The 18,885-nt window shown below is 41.0% G+C and overlaps 1 long non-coding RNA gene across 4 annotated transcripts in view; it reads left to right on the top strand.

Moving 5' to 3' along the window:
* LOC128904007 (uncharacterized) overlaps positions 1 to 18,682 on the top strand; it is a 197,039-nt gene extending 178,357 nt beyond the window's left edge. For all 4 annotated transcript variants that reach the window (XR_008464374.1, XR_008464356.1, XR_008464362.1 and 1 more), the window contains 4 exons: positions 11,008 to 11,628; positions 13,059 to 14,743; positions 15,780 to 15,999; positions 17,480 to 18,682. This is a non-coding gene — a long non-coding RNA (uncharacterized LOC128904007). The remainder of the gene's footprint in view (positions 1 to 11,007; positions 11,629 to 13,058; positions 14,744 to 15,779; positions 16,000 to 17,479) is intronic.
* The last annotated feature ends 203 nt before the right edge of the window (positions 18,683 to 18,885 follow it).

Raw genomic sequence — 18,885 nt, 5'->3', positions numbered from 1 at the left:
TGTCTGTATAAGAAACACAGAACTGCATAAATGCTGGGTGAGCATTTGTTAAAAGTAGCTTGGATTGTATTTTCATTCCATAGTATGATTGATGCCCTAGTTTTCCCTCCATTGTTTATTTCATAGATTTTTGGCTGCTATCATTACAGTCAAAAATATAGGGTTATAGTGAAAACACACGGGCAGACTGGTTTAAACTAAATATTTTCTGTAATATTTGGACCAAAGGAAGAATTTTCTGTTCTGGAACACCCATTATCTGAAACCATTTCCAGAGAACAATGACAATATGTTAAATCTCTCTGTCTGATGTGTGCCCATGTGTCTCTTTTTTGACTCATCCAGGCACGTGGCCAATGATGACTATTTTTGAAGGAAAAAAAGTGTTTTAAAAATCTAACAGAATATACCAAGGTCAATGAATTGTCAACGGTTGTTCAGCCTTCTCTTGATTGCCTCCCTTCCCCTTCTTACTTTCCTCATTCTTTCCTTTTAATTCACCTATTTCTGCCACAAGGTATCATCCACCCTTTCTAACTACTTAATTCCACGAGGAATAGGAAACTGAAGCAAGTAGAACGTGAGCTTGCTATTATAATAACTCATTCACTGACATGGTATTGCGTACAGACTTCCCCTCAGCTTTTTGTTTCTTGTTCTTTTTAAAAGAATTTTCTTGTGTACATGTGCCTGACCCACTGTGTTACCTACAAGATGGGGACTGACTCCATGTGATAAACCTGTTATCTTTTTTGGCCTTCTCTAGATTGATATTCACGACCCTGTTGTAGTTTGAGTGAACTCCCTGTAAATTTACTCAGTTAATACTACTGCAAATGCTGGTCTAGGCACTTGGCAGATGTTTGTGGTGTATATTCAGACTCATCCGATTATGAGCGGTGAGTGCGTGTGTCGTGGAACAAATCTTTCAGGCTACCATTTATATGGTGGGGGTTCATTTAAATCGACACCTTTCTGAATTGTCGAGGCGCTAACTCTGTTGTGTGCGTGCCCTCGGTGGAGAGGCTGTGCCACTGCGGGACCTCTGCTTTCTGCAGAGACCTCTGGGAGGTGGCACCTCCTCAGGCCCTGCGGGGGTTTCACCATCGTAGGTAAGAACGTGTATCTGATGCTTCTAAAACAGACAGTCAGTTAATTTCTGTTGATTAGAACAGGCTAAAGTGAAATAAGCTACTGAACATTCGAACGCTGGAGTAGACAATTTCTAGAGAGAAGCATTTTTTCTAAGTGAAGATTCCTAGGGTTGTTGAATGACTGTTCTAACGTGTCCTTTTCACTTACAACACGCATATTTGTCAGCACTCCTGCTCTAGAAAGGGCTATGTTTCTCTTTACCACATCACCTTAAATTTAGTTTTTCTGGACTACTATGAATGTGAAAAATTAATTTCAGGAGCACTGATTTGTTAATTTCAGTCCCCGTACCAGTGGATTTCCTCTCTCTTCTTTTTTTTCTTTTTTTTTTCTTTTTTCTTTTTTTTTTCTTTTTCTTTTCTTTTTTTTTTTTTTTTAACATTAAAAGGTGTACTGAGTCTTTTTATCTATTTTTCTGGTTTACCCTAGACACATGGAAATACTGTTAAATGCTTTCTATGGATTTATCCACCACATTTTATGTTAAACTGGGGGATTAATTTGTGTTGTATATTCTTTCATTATGTGAGATTGTCTACAGGACAGAAAACATCAAAAGAAATGTTTCATTATTTTAAGGAATTATTGTGAGTTTTTTCCTTTTCTTTTGCAAAGGACATGAAACAATGAAAATCCACAAAGATTAAAAAACTGTTAATATGAAGAGTATAGTCTGTCTAAAATCTAGGAAACATTTTCGTGCATCTAAATCCATATTGTATGAATCTTTGATGTGACATAAAATCATAACTGCTGAGGCTGGGAGTGGGGGACAGTCGCAGAGAGCAGCAGCTCTCTGTGGTCTTTCCTGATTTCTGTCATAATACTGATGGAGAGAAACCTCTTTTAGAATACTTTTATTCTTATTTGTATTTTTTCTGACTGCACTTTAATGTATAAAACCCACAGATCAACCCAAGACAAAGACAGAAACACAACAGACCCTGTAAGCGCGCAGTGGTGCAGGTTGCAGATGTGTAGGTGCGCGAGCATTTTCCTTTCCACGGCTGCCTGACTCTGACCCTTCTGCAGCCTCCTGAGCCTCTTCCCATCTGCTTCCTACCAGATATGTCCCCCTGCCTACGCCTCTGCTATTTCGTGATGGTTATCTCGGGCTGTAGGTAGTGGAGACCTTATTTTCCAATCCCTTCACCTTTAAAAAGGTCTGGGTTGCCTGGGTTACAGATTACCCTGTGAAAAGATGGTACTTACACAACGACCTTGTGGGCTCCCAGACAGCTACTGGATACAAGCTTTTCTTTCATTATCCCATTCTTCCAAGCCTTACGTGTCTTTTGACATGTCATTCGCCTCTCTGGGTGAAAGTGGACCCTGCACTGATTTTTGCTTTAACTACAATCTTTTTGGTATGTATATTTTTAAAGACCGTGGGTGAGTTTTTATTTACCGGTTTAGGAGGCTTGGGTGAGTCTGCTCTGATTTGTACTGTGCTAATGGAGACTATAGGAAGAAACACAGCATCTCTTTATGGGTCTGGGGAAGCAGTTAAGTTAGAAGGGCAAAAGTTTCCTCTGCTGCTGAGCGCTGGTAACTGGAGGCACACTGTGTGTCCATAATGTGGTTGTTTAACCATTTTCCCTGACCACTGAGGCAAGCAGGGAGGCAGTGGCTTCAGCTCGTATGTTCGACTTGGCAATTAGGCCAGAGGCATTTATTTTCAATTTGCAAAAGTGAATCCAATCCATCAGCACAGAGGGTTCAGATGATGAAAACTGATTGTCATGGTCCGTTTTGAGCTCCTCGGCATGCCCGTGCCTGGGAGGGCAGTGCAGACACCAGCTCGAGATCAGCTACTCTCTGGAGCATCTTATTAGCCTGGGCCACATGCCATCCCAGCTCGATCAACACTCTCCAAACAGCCTCTGAAAACAGTGTGGCCCTGTTGGTGTGGCACGGTATGTGAATGAGCAGAGCCCACCAGACTCAGACCTATGCCATTGCAGTGTGGGACCTGCTCAGGTCACTCTCTGCTGCTGTCAGAGGAGCTGTGGGTTGAGTTATCCACCCCTGCAGTGCTTCTGCATTCGTCCTTTATTCATAACACAGCACCAGAATTGCAGGGTGCTAGTATGAAAGCTACTGCTCTTGATGCCAAAAGCCTCTGAATTGTTGTGCCAATAGTTGGGAGAGGGAATGTGTTTGAATTTTTGTTAGTGATATACCGGTGTATTTGGTGAGACGGGATTTGGATTCTGTAGCTGATGGGGAAACCACGGAGTGATTATAATGAAGTGCAGTGGTGCTTCGAGGTGGGCCCACAGACAGATTAGCTGCAGCATAGTCCCTCACTGGTGATGGACCTTGACTTGTGGGCTTTGATGCAGAAAGAGGTTTGTGCAATCTCCAAGTATCGGTCCCTAAATACGACTTTTTGGCTTGAAATTTGTTGTTGAGAAACAACCAAAATTTATCGAGCAAAATGTAGCAAGCAAAACACTCCACCTTGTAATCAAGTGAATACGGAAAATTTAAACTGGCTGACCTAGTAATGTTTATGTTCTCCAGCTTTCCCCAGGGATTATAAAAAACTCTGACTAAATTCAAAACCAACAAAAAATCACATAGATTGTTATTATGGAGGAAAACATTCTTTTTCATGATAGGGGTCATAACTTTGCATCTTGATTGAGTATTAATAAATCACTTAAAGAGTGTTAACTAAAAACTAAGTCAAAGTTTTAATTAAATCCACGGCAGTTTCTATTTTTCAATGTACGTGGGAAGAGGCACGGTATGATATATTCCCCTGATTGAAGAATTTTCAAGTTCCAACTGGACAGCACTTTAATTAACTTCAATTTCTCCCTTTTCTCAGCTGAGGTCCCACTCCATTAAAATTCTGAATCAATCTTAAATGTAACGTTTTGGAAAAGATAGCTTTCTCGCTGTGTGACTGCTAAACGTCTTTTTTCAGGAGGCTGGAAACCTGCAAAGGCGATACTCTAAAACTTGGGGTTGCACAGGAGACGTGGGGAAGCCAGAGTGAAGATTACAAACGTGGGAAGCGTGTCCCATTCAAAGGCTGATGCGCAGTGCGAGCTTTTAATGGAGCTGCTTCTGTTTCTGCTCTTTGCCAGCTGTAGTGTGACACTGGGGATCTGCTCGGTACAACGATAACACTTGCACAACAAACTGTTTGTCCCTGGCTGGTTGACAAACCGAGAGCAGTGGTATCATTACTGAACGAGAGCCCAGAGTCTCCTCCTTGTCATCCTCTCACACTGAGCTAATTGCTAACAGTCGAAAGACAGCACCTTTTTCACAGGTTGAAGTTGAAAGAATTTGTAGAAGTACCCAAGAGCCCAGGTCGACATTTTCCTCAAGTCTGACTTCATGGGTGTGGATAAATTGTCATGGGGGCTTTGCACAACTCAGGCAAAAGGCTGGAGGAAGGGACCTGTCACTAGTGGCAGCCAACGCCAATCCTTCTTTCCCCGCCAGTCACTGGAAATGTGTTTTATAGCACATTTCAGTGGGAAAAATATGCCAGGGGTTATGCATGTACTAACAATAATTTATCTTCTCAAGCAGTTTGGATTTCAAGAGAATGGTACCAGCCAAATGGGGTGGGCCTTTGTAAACTGATCATTTGGGAAGGCTCTGTTGGAAAGACAAGTGCAATGCATGGGTATCTACACCATGTTTTATAGCCATGACTTTATTTTTCCCTGGAAACAGCAGAATTAAGACACACCGAGTGCCAGTTAGCAGGCTAATAACATCGGAACCAGGGAGTTGTCTGTGAGTTTGGCACATCAGAGAAGCCATGCCACAGCATGTCACGTGTAATGCTAGTGAACGTGATGTTTCAATTATTAAATCAAGCTTGAAACTTAAAGAATGTATTTTTTTGGTTTAGTTAGTTTCCTTTTTCTTCTCTTGTCAGTATTTTATAAGATAGCTTAGGTCTCAGTGGCTTTTGTGAAAGCTTCTGCTGGGACTTCAAATCTAATTTATTGAGATTATTAGTTAGAGTTACTGAGATATCAGAGGCAATACTACTGTGAATTATTTTTTTTTAATTTATTTTCGTGAGTGCTGCTTGTAGGGTTACCTCTAGGACAAAAGAACAAGAGGAAGCTTTGGGTGGAGGTGTAGTTGTTTAGCTCTCTAGCTTCCTTGTTGAGACAGAGTATGGCAATGCTGCAGTGCAGAGATACTCGAGCTGGCATTAAACTAATTACGTTGGGTACTGGAAGCATGCTGGCTACAGCAGAGTGGAGTCCAGTATGTTCTGATTTTCCCTGCCAAAAAGCTTAGCAGCTTGGGCACCAATGAACCAATAACAATAAACAGCAGTGTCTGGATAGGATTTTATGGGGGAGTTTGTTGTTCTGAAATTTTTCATGTTCCCTACACTGCTACCTCTCTTGCTTCCGTAGTCTTTTATCTCTCTTTCCTAACTTCAAAGGCAAAAATGAAGCAAACAAGGATGACAGGATGCAGAAGCTGTGGGCAATACATCATCCAACAGCAGATGCCTGATTGCAGCTATTTCTCACACGAAGGGTCCGTGCAATAATTCCTGTGTTAGGCAAAGCCAAATCCTTACACAGAAAATAGTTAGGAAGAGAGCTGAATGAGAAGATAGGATGAATTGCGGCGACCAGGCACAGGGTTCAAGCATACTGACCAGCAACTCAGCTGCTCCCTTTTGTCCCCTTCCTCTCCATTTACCATGCCTGTTCTCCCATTCACCTTGATCACCTCTCGTTCTCCACCATTGTCTCCTCTCAAATCAAAACCCGCCCTGATTACTTTTTTCCCACAGGTCTCACTTTTGCTACCTCTGTGTCTAAACTTGGGGTTTCTCATAGGGTTACCTAGCCCATCATTTACCAGTCCCTGGAGGCCTAGCAAGGTTTCACTCTTTGAAATGTCCCCAGTTCTCCCCTCCATTATCCGTGAGATTTGTCCATCTTCACATCACTCCGCCTTAACCACCTGTGAAATTCGGTCATTCTTCACAGCATTATCCAAAACGCCTGTTACTTGCTCACTCTGATTTCTGCCATGTCCAGTAATTTCTCACAGTCAGTTCATTGAGCTAAACCTCATCTGCCAGTGTACCTTCACAAACTGGAAGGGAGAAGAACTAACAGCACGGTCACACAAATAACGGCATTCGGGTGACCACTGAAGAAATCATGTGGGAAAGCTGATAAGGTAGGAAGACTTGGAGACCCTTGTTAAACAGGAAGATGTGGCAGGTTGATCCACAGACAGAAAGGACAATCCACAGGAACATGCAAACAAAGACAGAGAAGACACTGGCTAGTAGAGGAGAGAGGACTCTGGAGCGCATCAGCTGCTTTGAAGCACAAAGAAAAAGAGCAGAATTGGGAAATGGGGTGGCAGGAGGGGAAGGAAGAACCACTAGCCTGGCAAAGGGAGCAGATACAACTTCTACAGTCAGGAGCGACTACTTGAGGAGTAAAAGGGACCATATAGGGACCAAGAGAGAAGGTATGATGATCTGGAGGGCAGGGGTGTAGGATTCGAGATATATATATATATACCAAAAGCAGGCAAACTAGAATTTGCATGGCCAGGACCTCTTGACAGATGTGCCACCAGGACATCAGAGAACAGAAAGATGAGCTTCCTTAATATCTCACTAACATCTCCAGAAAGAATGACATTAGTTTGCTGATGAAACTTGTTTATGCAGGGGATGACTGTGTGTCAGAGGGGTCAAAAGACCCTAAGGAACAGGGCAGTTGAAACCTGATGATAAAGCTCCGGGAATGCCTTTGGAGACTAATATCAAAAATGCTTCCTTTGAGGTTAGGAGTTTATTGTCTGGAGATTATAAGTGGAGAAAGGCAGGTGCATGGTAGCAAGTAACAGGTTGATTACTAACTACAAATGTCATGCAGCCATGAAAGTGATTAATGAGATTCTCTGGATGTGCTGAATGGTGTACTGCAGGAGAGAGAAGGAGGTCTCACTGATATTGTTGGCCGTGGTTTTGGATTACCGTGTGTTGTTCTGGTCACCTGCCTTTAAGAAAAACAGAGTTAAACCAAAGGAGCTGTAGTCAGGCACATTGTCCTTTCCCTTTTCTTTTAAAGCTTGACCTCCTCAGTTTGGCCAAAGAGATGCTGAAGGACACATGCTTGCTGCCTGTACTCTAACCACAAAGTAATAAGCGGAAAATGTTGACACAAGAGCAAATAGGGATAAATTTGCCACAAATATATTTAGACTGGATGTGAAGGATGTTTCTAATAAAGAGAGAGGTGAGTGTCTGAAATGTGCTCCCAAAAAGTGTTTTGGCCAAAACAATCCCCAATAACAACTAATGAGGTTTACAAGACAGCTTGATCAAGTGTAAGTGAATGTGGTTGCAAGTCTGTGTTCAACTTACCTTGTGATTTGGTACCTAATGCTGGTGCCAAAACAGAGCATCAGGATTCAACAATAAAGCCTTTGTAAAGCGGCTATGTTTTCTTCATAAATTATAATAACAGCAAATATAGAGCAGAAAATAAATTGCATAGTTTCATTCCAAACTGCTGTTTGTTTTCTGTGATTTTCATAACACTTTTACTTTTTTTGTTTAATTTTGAGGGCCCAAAGTGTAGAAGGAAAGTGAAATTTTCCTAGAAGTTGGAAGTTGGAAGGAACATTATGAAATGCAGTAAGGGCAAGTGTAGGGTGCTGCACCTGGGGAGGAATAACCCTCTGCACTGATACAGGTTGGGGGCTGACCTGCTGGAGAGCAGCTCTGTGGAAAGAGACCTGGGAGTCCTGGTGGACAACAGCATGACCATGGGCCAGCAATGTGCCCTTGTGGCCAAGAAGGCCAATGGCATCCTGGGATGCATCAAGAAGAGTGTGGCCAGCAGGTCGAGGGAGGTCATCCTCCCCCTCTACTCTGCCTTGGTGAGGCTGCACCTGGAGTACTGTGTCCAGTTCTGGGCTCCCCAGCTCAAGAAGGACAGGGAACTGCTGGAGAGGGTGCAGCAGAGAGCTACCAAGATGATTAAGGGACTCGAACACCTCTCTTATGAAGGATTTGGGTCTCTTCAGTCTGGAAAAAAGACGACTGAGGGGGGATCTTATCAATGCTTATAAATACTTAAAGGGTGGGTGTCAGGAGGATGGGGCCAGGCTCTTTTCAGTGGAGCCCGGGGACAGGACAAGAGGTAATGGGCACAAACTTGAGCATAGGAAGTTCCACCTAAACATGAGGAGGAACTTCTTTACTGTGAGGGTGGCAGAGCACTGGCACAGGCTGCCCAGGGAGGTGGTGGAGTCTCCGTCTCTGGAGACATTCAAAACCCACCTGGACGCGTTCCTGTGCAACCTGCTCTGGGTGACCCTGCTCTGGCAGAGGGGTTGGACTAGATGATCTCCAGAGGTCCCTTCCAACCCTATGATTCTATGATTCTAAGTTTCAACCCGTTTTTACTGTTTACAAATAAAGATCAAGCTTTTGAAAAGTGCTGTCAAGAAGGAACAGTGACAGAAAACCTTTACCTTTTCCCCCACTGCCACTTCCATTATTTCCCCTAAACACCACCAACAGAAAACCTAATACCCTGCTGTACTCACCTGAGGTATGGAGACCTTGCCTTAAGTTTTAGTTCTGACAGAAAGGAGACTTGACCAGAGTTTTCTATGACAGAACATGTTTCTTAGGCATTCAGCCATTTTAATGTTTTCTTTTTTTTTTTTTTTCTCAAGAAATTGCATCCAATACCAGAGAAATGTGTTTAGCGAACTATGTTGATTTAGGCAGTGGAAGAAGAATTGATATTTTAATAAAAAATTTTAAAAAAAAGGTAGGAGACTGTGGACAAAAAAGATTTGCAGGATAGAACACAATACCTAGAAACTTTAAAACTACCTACCTTAAAACTGAGAAGTTAAACCTGAGTAAAATGGAAAAAATTCATTTTTAGTCTTAGCCCAAGCTACGGACTATGTAGAAGAGTGGAGTCCTGAAAAACGTAAAGCATTTTTAAAACTAATAGTATTTAAAAAAAACTCCTAAACACATCTGAGTTTTAAAATTTTTCTTTGTTCTTAGCAGAAAAAACTGAAGTGAGAGAACTATAAAAAATGGAAACGCAGATATTTAAAACTCATATGTTAAAAAGTTTTATTATAAATTTTAAGATAAGATTTAGAACTTTGGCATTTAAAAGTCCAGCTCCTTCTGGTATCCTTTGCAGAAGGAAGTGCTGGATGTGGATATAAAATGAGGATAAAATATGATATTAATTTGCACTGAAGTAGCAAATATTTTACAGTAGTTTCGGGTCATTAATCTATCTTCCAGCTAAGGGAACTACATTAATAGCTTATGGGATTTACAGGGCAAGCATCAATTTAATGGTTCACCCTAAGTTTGGGGAAAATAGGAAAGGGCAGGTTACTAGAGGATACATTATATCTTGGTGCATTAAAATCAATGGCAAAACTTTCTTGGCCTAAAATGGCCTCTAGATAGTTTCTAATTCCAGTGCTGCTGCTGCACCTTAATTTCCTGTCTGCAAAATGGAAGGAACCGTGTTTGCCTGCCAAGCGTTAAAACTGACTCTTCCCCTCATAGCTCTGTCTTGAATAGGAAACTCATCTGAATTAATGTTGTTTTACTTGCATTTTTGGAGGCGGAGGGGTGCGAGTCGGTTTTCTTAAGTCTGGCCTCAGTCTAGGAAAGGAAATATATCTGCAATGGAGTACCAGAAGATACCTGCAGGGTCACGCAGTTTCACTTGCTGTATTTTCTAAGCAACTCTCATTACTGGAGTCCAGCATGTGACTTGTCACCGGTCACTGTGTTCTTTACACTGTAATATTTCCCTGTGCTCCAGTGCTAGGTGAGAAACCTAGCTGTTCTTTGCTGTTGGAGATAGGGGATACCTTTGTAAACAGTGAGAGGAGTGCATTATGCGGTTTGCGGCTTATTCATGTGAAGGCTCAGAACAAGAGCCAGGAAATACTGTCATAACTTAATAGCTGAAATACTATCTTCACAGGGGAGAGTCGTGCTAGTATAATACTATAAATCAGTGTTGGTGCAGTGCATCATCAGATATGCAACCTTTTTTAAGGTGATAATTCCCATAATTTGGGTATTGACCTTGTTCTATGTTGTACAGACTTGTAATCTGTGTTTTTTTGAATGATCCCCACAGGTGGGACATTCCTAATGTGAAGTCATGCTGTGAGACACCTCTGAGTGTGCTGGGAAGATAGGATTATAAATATTCATTGCTTTTGCAACCTTGGGCTACGGATGTTTCAATTTTTATAAGCTAAGCAGAAATGGGCCTAGTCAGAGAATTAAAAAAAAAAACCAAAAATCATCTCACAACCTGGTAAATCCAGGTGATAAATAAAGCAAAATGGGTAAGAAAATGAGAGTTTTTTTGCAAGGTTGATTTTGAACCAACATGCCAATTTGATTAGGAGAAGTACATAAGCACAATATAAAATCTATCACTTATGACAAAACCAAGCCAGGCTAGATTTCCCCTCCCTTGGAAATACAATAACTGCTTTGCAGTCTGGTTTCATCACTGAAGAACAAAACACTGTGAGCCATAGATTTGGTCATCTCACAATTTATTTACCTCCCAGGTCTGAGGAACAAGCGTGGGTGCTGTCAGGCTCCCCCATCATGCTGCCCCATCCCTTCCCATGGTGGGACCCATGGGAAATACGATCAGAGCAGCGACCACATCATGGGCCTGCAGAAAAATCTGGCTCGAGTCATGTCTAACGTCACTAGCAGTTTCTTTCAATTGCTTGTCTGACAAGCAAAGGATGAAGGGCAGTAGGAGCTCATTTCATTCCTTTCCCTTTTAATTTGTCCAGGTAGAGAAGAAGGACTTATTAATGCTTGGCCTCTGCCTGTGCTCTGCAACGAGATATGGCAAAGCTCAGTCCTCAAGTCTTCTTCCTGTGACCAGGTACAAACGTGTTTGGTTTTTTGGTTTCTTAAAAAGTAAATAAATTAGCTCAACGGAAACTATAACCTTGTATGCCTCCCCCTGACTACTGATGGATTCCCCAGGATTATGTGGGAGAAGTTCAACGTGAAGCCCTGCTGCAGCCAGGCTCATGGGATCACCCTGCAGGAGTCTGAAAGTCATGACCCTCTGCAACTCAGAGCATAATGGTTTTCCCGCTGGGCTGATACTCACTCAGTGTCCCTTGTGTCACAGGTGAATCTCCACATGTCTACATCACTGGCTATTGAGGGCCCTTCCTCCTCACCCTCTCTCTTTTTTGTTGTTTGGTTGTGTTTTTTTTTTAAACCAAGAAAGACTCTATTATCAAAAGATGAACACATTTTCACAAAATGAAATCAATGTTTTCCAGTCAGCCCTGCAGTTCATCTTGGAAGTGCAAAAAAAACCACCCAGAGCTCAACCACCGTAAAGCCTCTCCTTGTTTGTGATTTGTCAAGCAGTGTGAATTTGGTGGAGAAATCAGGTATGGCTGCCTCAAGGGTGACTGGCAGGAGGGAATCCTTGGGATCTGTCACGGTGGAACACAGTAGCACAAGACATAAAAATGGGTTCCAAATGTAGATCCACCTCTATGCAGAGTCTCCTGCTGATGCTTCTTTTTTCCTCCTTACGTGAGTGCTTGGTGTTGCTGGGGAAAAAGAAGATGATAATTTTGCAATTAATTTGATAATCCTAGATGACCTATTTTGTTATAAGATTATGGGATTGCGTAAATCCGTGTGTATTTCATAATGACTAGAGCATAAGAGTGCTGAGATATGGATAGCTGGGACAGCCACGGCAGGAGCTGAGTCTGGGACTCCTCCCTCTCTCTCTTTCTTGCTATTTCTTTTAGAGAAACAAGATTTTACTGCAATCTCCTGGAATGCATCCTGCTGTCACCAGCAGTTCAAGTTCCATCGTACTTTAACTGTTAGAAGGACTCACTCCCTGGCCCAGGGACACCCTTCCTGAGATGGGCTCCCTGGGGTTATCACTGTGGGACGCAGGGCATAGTTCTTCTATTTGTGCCATTACACCAATTTTCTGGTTTTTTTCACAGTGTGCAAATTTATTTATTTATGAAGCTATGTTGGAAAACAAATCAGTTAAATGTTGCAAATTATAAAAATTATCCTTTTAACAATTTTTATTGTTACCACGAGCCCAAATGGCAGCCGGACTAGACGATCATTGTAAGTCCCTTCCAAAAGAAATATTCTAGTCTAGTCTAGTCTAAAAGGAGAGAGGAAGAGGGAAACTGTTTTAAACTACTTTCCCTCATGGACAGACAAGGATGCTGGATCATCTCCTTTTTGATGTGATAGGCCTAAAGCATAATATCTCTGTAGGAAACTTTCCTGGTGCTGGTGGCTCTTTAACAGGGCTTAAGGACACGTTCTTCAAAAAAAAAATATATACTGTGTACTCAAAGAAAGTACAAAGCAAGCGGAGAAATGGTTAAAGCCACAAAAGTATTTTCCCCCAGGATCTGGCCTGCAGCTTTTTCCCCCCCTAAGCTTATGGGATGACTCATATACATTTACATTCCCTGTGCTTCACATGGCATCTGCTGCTACACATTTGTTGCAGGATCTTGTCTTTGAACAGCTGGTGACAACCCACTTCCTCTTGCTTTCTTCAGCAGAGATTTTTCAATTGTTTCTTGCTGTTTTGATGTGAGACCCAGTGTTGGAAAAACAAGCCCATTTACCCTGATTAGAACCAGCCATTTAAGCACTTGCCAATTAACAACCTATTTGTTATTCTTCTAAGGAGCCAGGAAATACTTTCCCTTTCTCTCCTCTCACTTTCTTCACATATCATTCCAAATGAGCAGAACAAAATCAAGACCTTTTTATATAAAATGTTATTAATATTTACCTTGTTCTCCCTCTTCCTTTTGTCCTACAGAGTTGGAGATGAAGGGATCCTTTGCTTCCTTCAAGCTAATCGTAATTAGCTCGATGTCGTGATAACCATGCTGTCTCCTTAAACGTAGAGAAACTGCCACTAATGATGAGTATCATAGACATGACCTTTGGAAAAGCAAGCAGAACGTCATGCTTGCATTAGCAACACTGATACAAAAAGCGATTAATTTTAGTGACTTGGTGCCAATTCTACTAACGGGCATTAAGAAAAATAATTTAACATGCATGTGTTTTTAGGGACAGTCTGGTTTCTGCTAGTCAAGTACATTCAGTGAAACAGAAATCTTCTTTCAGGGATTTGATCTCAACTGTTTTTATGAAATCATATACCTTGTTACTATGCTTTTGGAAAAAGTATGTACTAAAAATGGAGCTTAATGCTTAGCTACTTTTTTTTTCTTGTTGTCCTCTCATTCAACGTATCTAGATTTCTTTGCCAGGGACCCCTTTTATTACATAAATATTTTAAGGAAGTACTAAACTTTCAAGTGAGACCAGCTTCTTTCCATTGGTGAAAATACAATTACTGATCTCTGACAGCTCCAGTAGCAGTTACTTGAGAAACTGCATATAATCCTATCGAACCTAAAGGCAATAAAGGTTAGGGCTCTTCTGCTTTGAAATGCTTGCTGTGTTTATTAGTGAGTTGATGGCCATACTATTCTGCAGGAATTTTCCAAGGGTTTTTTTTCCCCCCTTTTCATAATTCAAGTTGAAGTTACAATCTGTACCGTTTAGACTGTACTGTGCTGTTTATTCCCATAAGTATCTGCTCATATCATCACCTATACTTTGCCTGTCCCTTAAAACATAGGTATACTTACGGTACATGGCTCTTTAGGTGTTCTGCACCTCTCTGCAGAGGTATTTTTGACAAGCGTTGCACCCTGCAAGCTGAGTTTTCCTTTGTAAATGCCACAGAGCATCTGCCTACAGAGGAAGGGGTTTTCTTGGAGGAAACTACCATTTCCTACCATTGCTAGGCGTGTTGATTGGCCCTCTCTAATAAACAGTTCCTTGGGTCCTGAATTTAAATACTGAATAAGCACGTATATTTACTGAATAGTTGCCAATTTTGGGTTTTTTTAATTTGTTTGTTTCCTGTGGCAAAGGAGGATTTCAAATCACTTTGTTGCTCAGGGGAAAGTGAAAACAGGATCTATTTTTAGTTCTCATTTGACTTCCCAAGATGGATCAGTTGAAACCTGTTACAACACTAATTTCCTTAATGATGTATTATGTGCACTTCGCTAAAATGCTGAGGGGATAAAGCTTTGCTTTTGCACTTGTTTGGCCTGAAGCCAAGATTCCCCATGAAGCTGCATGAAGAAGCCAGAAGAGAATTACCCACCTTTTTTTTTTTTATGCATACAGCTTTCTTGAACTGATTGGTTTGTGAACCTGTGCCCTTCTTAAAATACATTTTAAAAGACAGTCGGGGGTTATAAATGGGCTGAAAGTGCACCCTTTCTCTGTAGCTGTGCAAATCAGGGGCTGACGTGAAGTGTTTGGATGAATCTGCTCCCCCGGCCTGACATCAAAACAAAACATTACTGCCTTATAGCCGGAGATGAAAGGCTTCTCATTTCCTGAAATGCAGTGCAACTGCAAAGAGAGATGCCGAAAGCCAAGACGTTCATATTTTTTTTGCAACAAACTGTAAAGGTTAGTTACACATAACTGTTAGATAATTCTTACTGTATTGGCTGTAATTTCCACTTGAGCACACCTTCGGTCTGTGGTGCTCTGCCGCTGAATACATAACATCTCTCGGTCCCTGGGGCAGTATTGGTAACAATTTACAGCGTGGCAACCTGCGTTATGCCTGCTCTATGAATAGCAGTGTCATTTGTCATGTATTTGAAAAGGCTGCCTGTTCAACATAGCTGATGACAGAGTTTAGGTTGAGCGAGATTTGTCCTCTAGTTCACAGACTGGCTCTTTTTTTCCCCCTGCAGTGTCGTTCACCGCAGGCTAACCCTTCTGTGCCTTTTCCATTCTCTGAGAGAAGACAGATCTGCAGATAATTGGATATTCAACACCCATGTTTCAATTATCATATTATTTGAAGAATCTGGTGCTTCACTTAATGTTCCTCAAGTAGTTCTCTTGATTACTTACTATTGCAGAGCTGGGGTAAACTTGTTTGCCTCTCCTTTTCTCTCTGCCTGAATTTGATTTCAGAAAGCAATCTCAGATAGAGAGAGATTTCAGAGTCCTAATCACATGCTGCTCTTGTTGGCTTTGTTGCTGCAAGCGGCAACGTAGAGTATGCTTTACCTTACACTGTATGAAATGCCAAGAGCAGAATACATTCTTTTTATTGTGATGCGGCGGGGGGGTTTTTGGTGAGATTTTCCAGAACAGGCATATCTGAAAGCCACGATAGTTGTATTCAGCAAGGATTTATCTGTAATATTTAATTACAAGAGTTCTGCATACATTTACATAATGTATGGGAGGGTTTTGTGGTTAGAAAACAGCTCAGGGCACATACGACAATATCTCACTTCTTTCTCTCTCTCCTGTCAATTACCCTTGAGTCATCTCACTCGCTTAAGCTTCAGGTCAATAAAAAGAATTTCAAAGCAGAATCCAGTATGTGCTGAGACACTAACTTTCTTGCGTGCCTGTAAAAAGTGCATATTTTTTCATCACCCTTTTCTCCTAATGTGATTGTTCTTCCGATTTTATTCTACAGAGGGATCCTAACGCACATTCAATGTGGTTTCATTTAAAAAATTTCTGCATGTCCTCGGTTTCCATCACCCACACACACACTTTATTTCTGTGCGTGTAATTCTGAGGAAGAATCGTTGGTTTCATTTTGTACAATTTGCAAAAATCATCGGATCCCGAAAGGGCAATGTTTATCATAGAAATTTGCTAAGGGGGATAGACTCTCATTATGGAGAATAAAGGTAAATATTTCATCTTGTGTTCTGGAGCTTACGGAATATTTTTATTTATTTTATTGTTAGTTTCAACAACGCTGTGGTGTGCTGTGTGTCCTAGGTAGTGTCAGTTATTATGAAACTGAGAATTTCCATCCCTTTTCATATTTGGTTTTGATGTAAAATCAGACAAAATGTTGAAATGTCAGAGTTCCTTTAAATTGGAACAGAAATGTTTGACATCTTCAATCAAAATAAAATATTTTTACATTCCTGAAATGGAAGAGAATACCTGTAGCCTAAAGAGAGTTATAGTACTGGTCCTTATTCTATTTCATGTTTCCCGGCTGCTGATGCAGTTCCCACGTTGAAGTATAGGATTCTTGGACTACACCACATGGAAGAAATACATCCTGAGAGATATGGCGCATTACAGCTGCAGTCTTCTAGAGATCCTTGTCCCCAAAAGAGTAGGGTGTGGAATTGAAAAGTAAACAATGCAGTGTAAATACGGGGAAGTGTAAGGAAATGCAGTGTAAAGTACGAGCGTTCAGATTTCCATGTTTTCCAGTATATTTCAGTTGAGTGTTTCTACTCATTACTCTACTTCCAAGTATGTGGAATATTATTTTACATATAATATATATATATTGTATATATGTATATAAAAAATATATCTGTATTATAGATAAAAACTTCAAGGGATCACAGTTTTTTTCCCTTATTTTGGAGAATACCACGCTAGAGAAGGTTAACGTGGGAGTAAGATCTTTCATTCTGCAAATACGATTTCTGAACGTGGAGAGCAATAGTTTAGTATAGATTTTAGGGAGAAACACACTGCATCACAGGGGCCGACTGCAGAAAAACATGCTGACCAAATACTAGCGAAATTGTTCAATGACAAATTGCCTGAGTGCAGAGGTGGGTTTGCAGGCAGGCAGGGCAGTTGTCCAAGTTTTCCACAGGCTGGATCAAGTAGTGCTGCAACTTATCCTGTGCAGGGTGAGAGATGAGGACGGGCCCAGGCTTGAGCCTCAGCCTTTTTGGAGGAGCCTCCTGGGTCTAATGCCATCCCTGAGCACAGTCAGTAGTTCCCAAGACAGTATGTACCAAATTCGTAGAATCATAAAATCATTTAAGTTGGAAAAGACCTGTAAGATCATCAAGTCCAAGCATATTTGGACTCTGGCTACTGTATAACTGTATTTAGTAGTGGATACCATACCTTCCTTTTTTTAGGAACTGGTTTCAGTCTAACTCCATCTCCAATGGTGGCTGCCAGATTCAAGAGAAAAAAAAGCCAACAATAAAAAACCAGCAGGAGAATGGGAATAAATGAAGAGAGAGTTAGATGTTCTTTATTGTTTCTCTGTGGATATCCCAGATAAAATATGGCGTCTGGTGCACCCAAAACTTTCATCTGACACATGAAGAAGAGATAATACTAGGTCTTTTATTTTACTTGATTTTCTTTTTTTTTTTCCCAAATAATCTTACTTTTCAGAAACATGAAAGAGAAGCTAAGTATGCCTCAGTTTCCGTTGGCCAAAAATATTTCAAATCCTTCAAAGGAGAGCATACATTTGGACACAAGAAGCGCAGATGCCATTTCCTTTTCTTCTTCAAGCGTACTCTGGTGAAAGTCCTGCTGACCTTTTGTGAAAGATGGCTTCCTGAAAATAAGGTGAATTTCCCTTCCGTTCTTCCCTCTGGAGATCAGTCTGTCTTATGTTTATAGAGAGTAAATCATCCACTTCATACCTCCTTGGATTCAAGAACCCAACTAGCCCTTCATCTCTTTTATTTTTTCTTCTCCACCAGCTGTTCATCATACGCTTTGATGGGCAAATCTACCCATCAAAGCCAAGGATTAGACGCCTATACGTACTTAGGATTGTAATTGTCTTGCAAACTATTTTATAGATGCATGTAAAGTGATAGGAGAAATCATCTGCTGAATTGCATTGTATTAAGAAAAATTAATCAGGTAAAACTAGGGTGCTCTGGGAATTCAGATACAAAAAGTTGGAAGACAGACTTCATGTTTATTCCTAAACATATAGAGCTTTGTCTATTTCTTTGTAGACAAGTCTGCCCACAATTTTGTTGTGAGCATAAAAAAGTAATGATCTGATCTTTCACTGCCCATATTGCTGTTTGTTCCACATGAGCAGCCTCATAACAGATTCACTGGCCCCTAAGCTACAGCTTGTCACAAGCAAGAGACAAATGCTTAGAGAGCTTTCACTCTGTTTGATCCTTGTAATCAACTTTATTTCCTCTACAGAATTCCAATTATCCCATTAAACAATGAGTCAGGATGCTTATATTGATACAGGTGCCTTAATTGGTTAATTTATACTCATGCCAGCCCCAGCAAAGAATTCATTTCCCTGAGGCCTCCTCAGATAACCACAGTTCCTCCTAAGCCGTAATGGTATTCCATAGCAGGCATAGGACTTGAGCACAACGTTCAGCCCTGTGCACAAACGCCCCTCACCACACACGGATCCGTGTTGAGCCATATGTATACCTGCTGTTGAGCATTTATTTGCTTCTGCCTTATAATTTCTAACCTATTTAGTTTTAATTATAAGACTACGATTATACAACACTGACCGTATGCTTTTAAAACCAATTTGCGAGGAAAAAGTCCTAATAATATTGCTTTTTTTAGTAGCGCTCCAGAGCAATTAAACACTTATTAGATGCCAGCAAATTCAGCTGCAGTCTATCATATACACATCTATTTGCATAGGCTGTCTGGTGAGTGGCATCGTTTTCGTTATTGACTTACGAGGATGGAAATAATAGACGAATTATTTACCGAACTGTCTCTAACTCTGCATCAGCCAAAATATCTAATTAAATGTGTAACAACTTTCACTGACACAAGCTGGGAGATTTTAA

The sequence above is a fragment of the Rissa tridactyla genome, chromosome 1 (assembly GCF_028500815.1).
Source record: "Rissa tridactyla isolate bRisTri1 chromosome 1, bRisTri1.patW.cur.20221130, whole genome shotgun sequence".
In the NCBI taxonomy this organism is placed as follows: Eukaryota; Metazoa; Chordata; class Aves; order Charadriiformes; family Laridae; genus Rissa; species Rissa tridactyla.
Note: the sequence above shows the minus strand (reverse complement) of the source record. Positions and strands in the feature narration are given on the sequence as shown.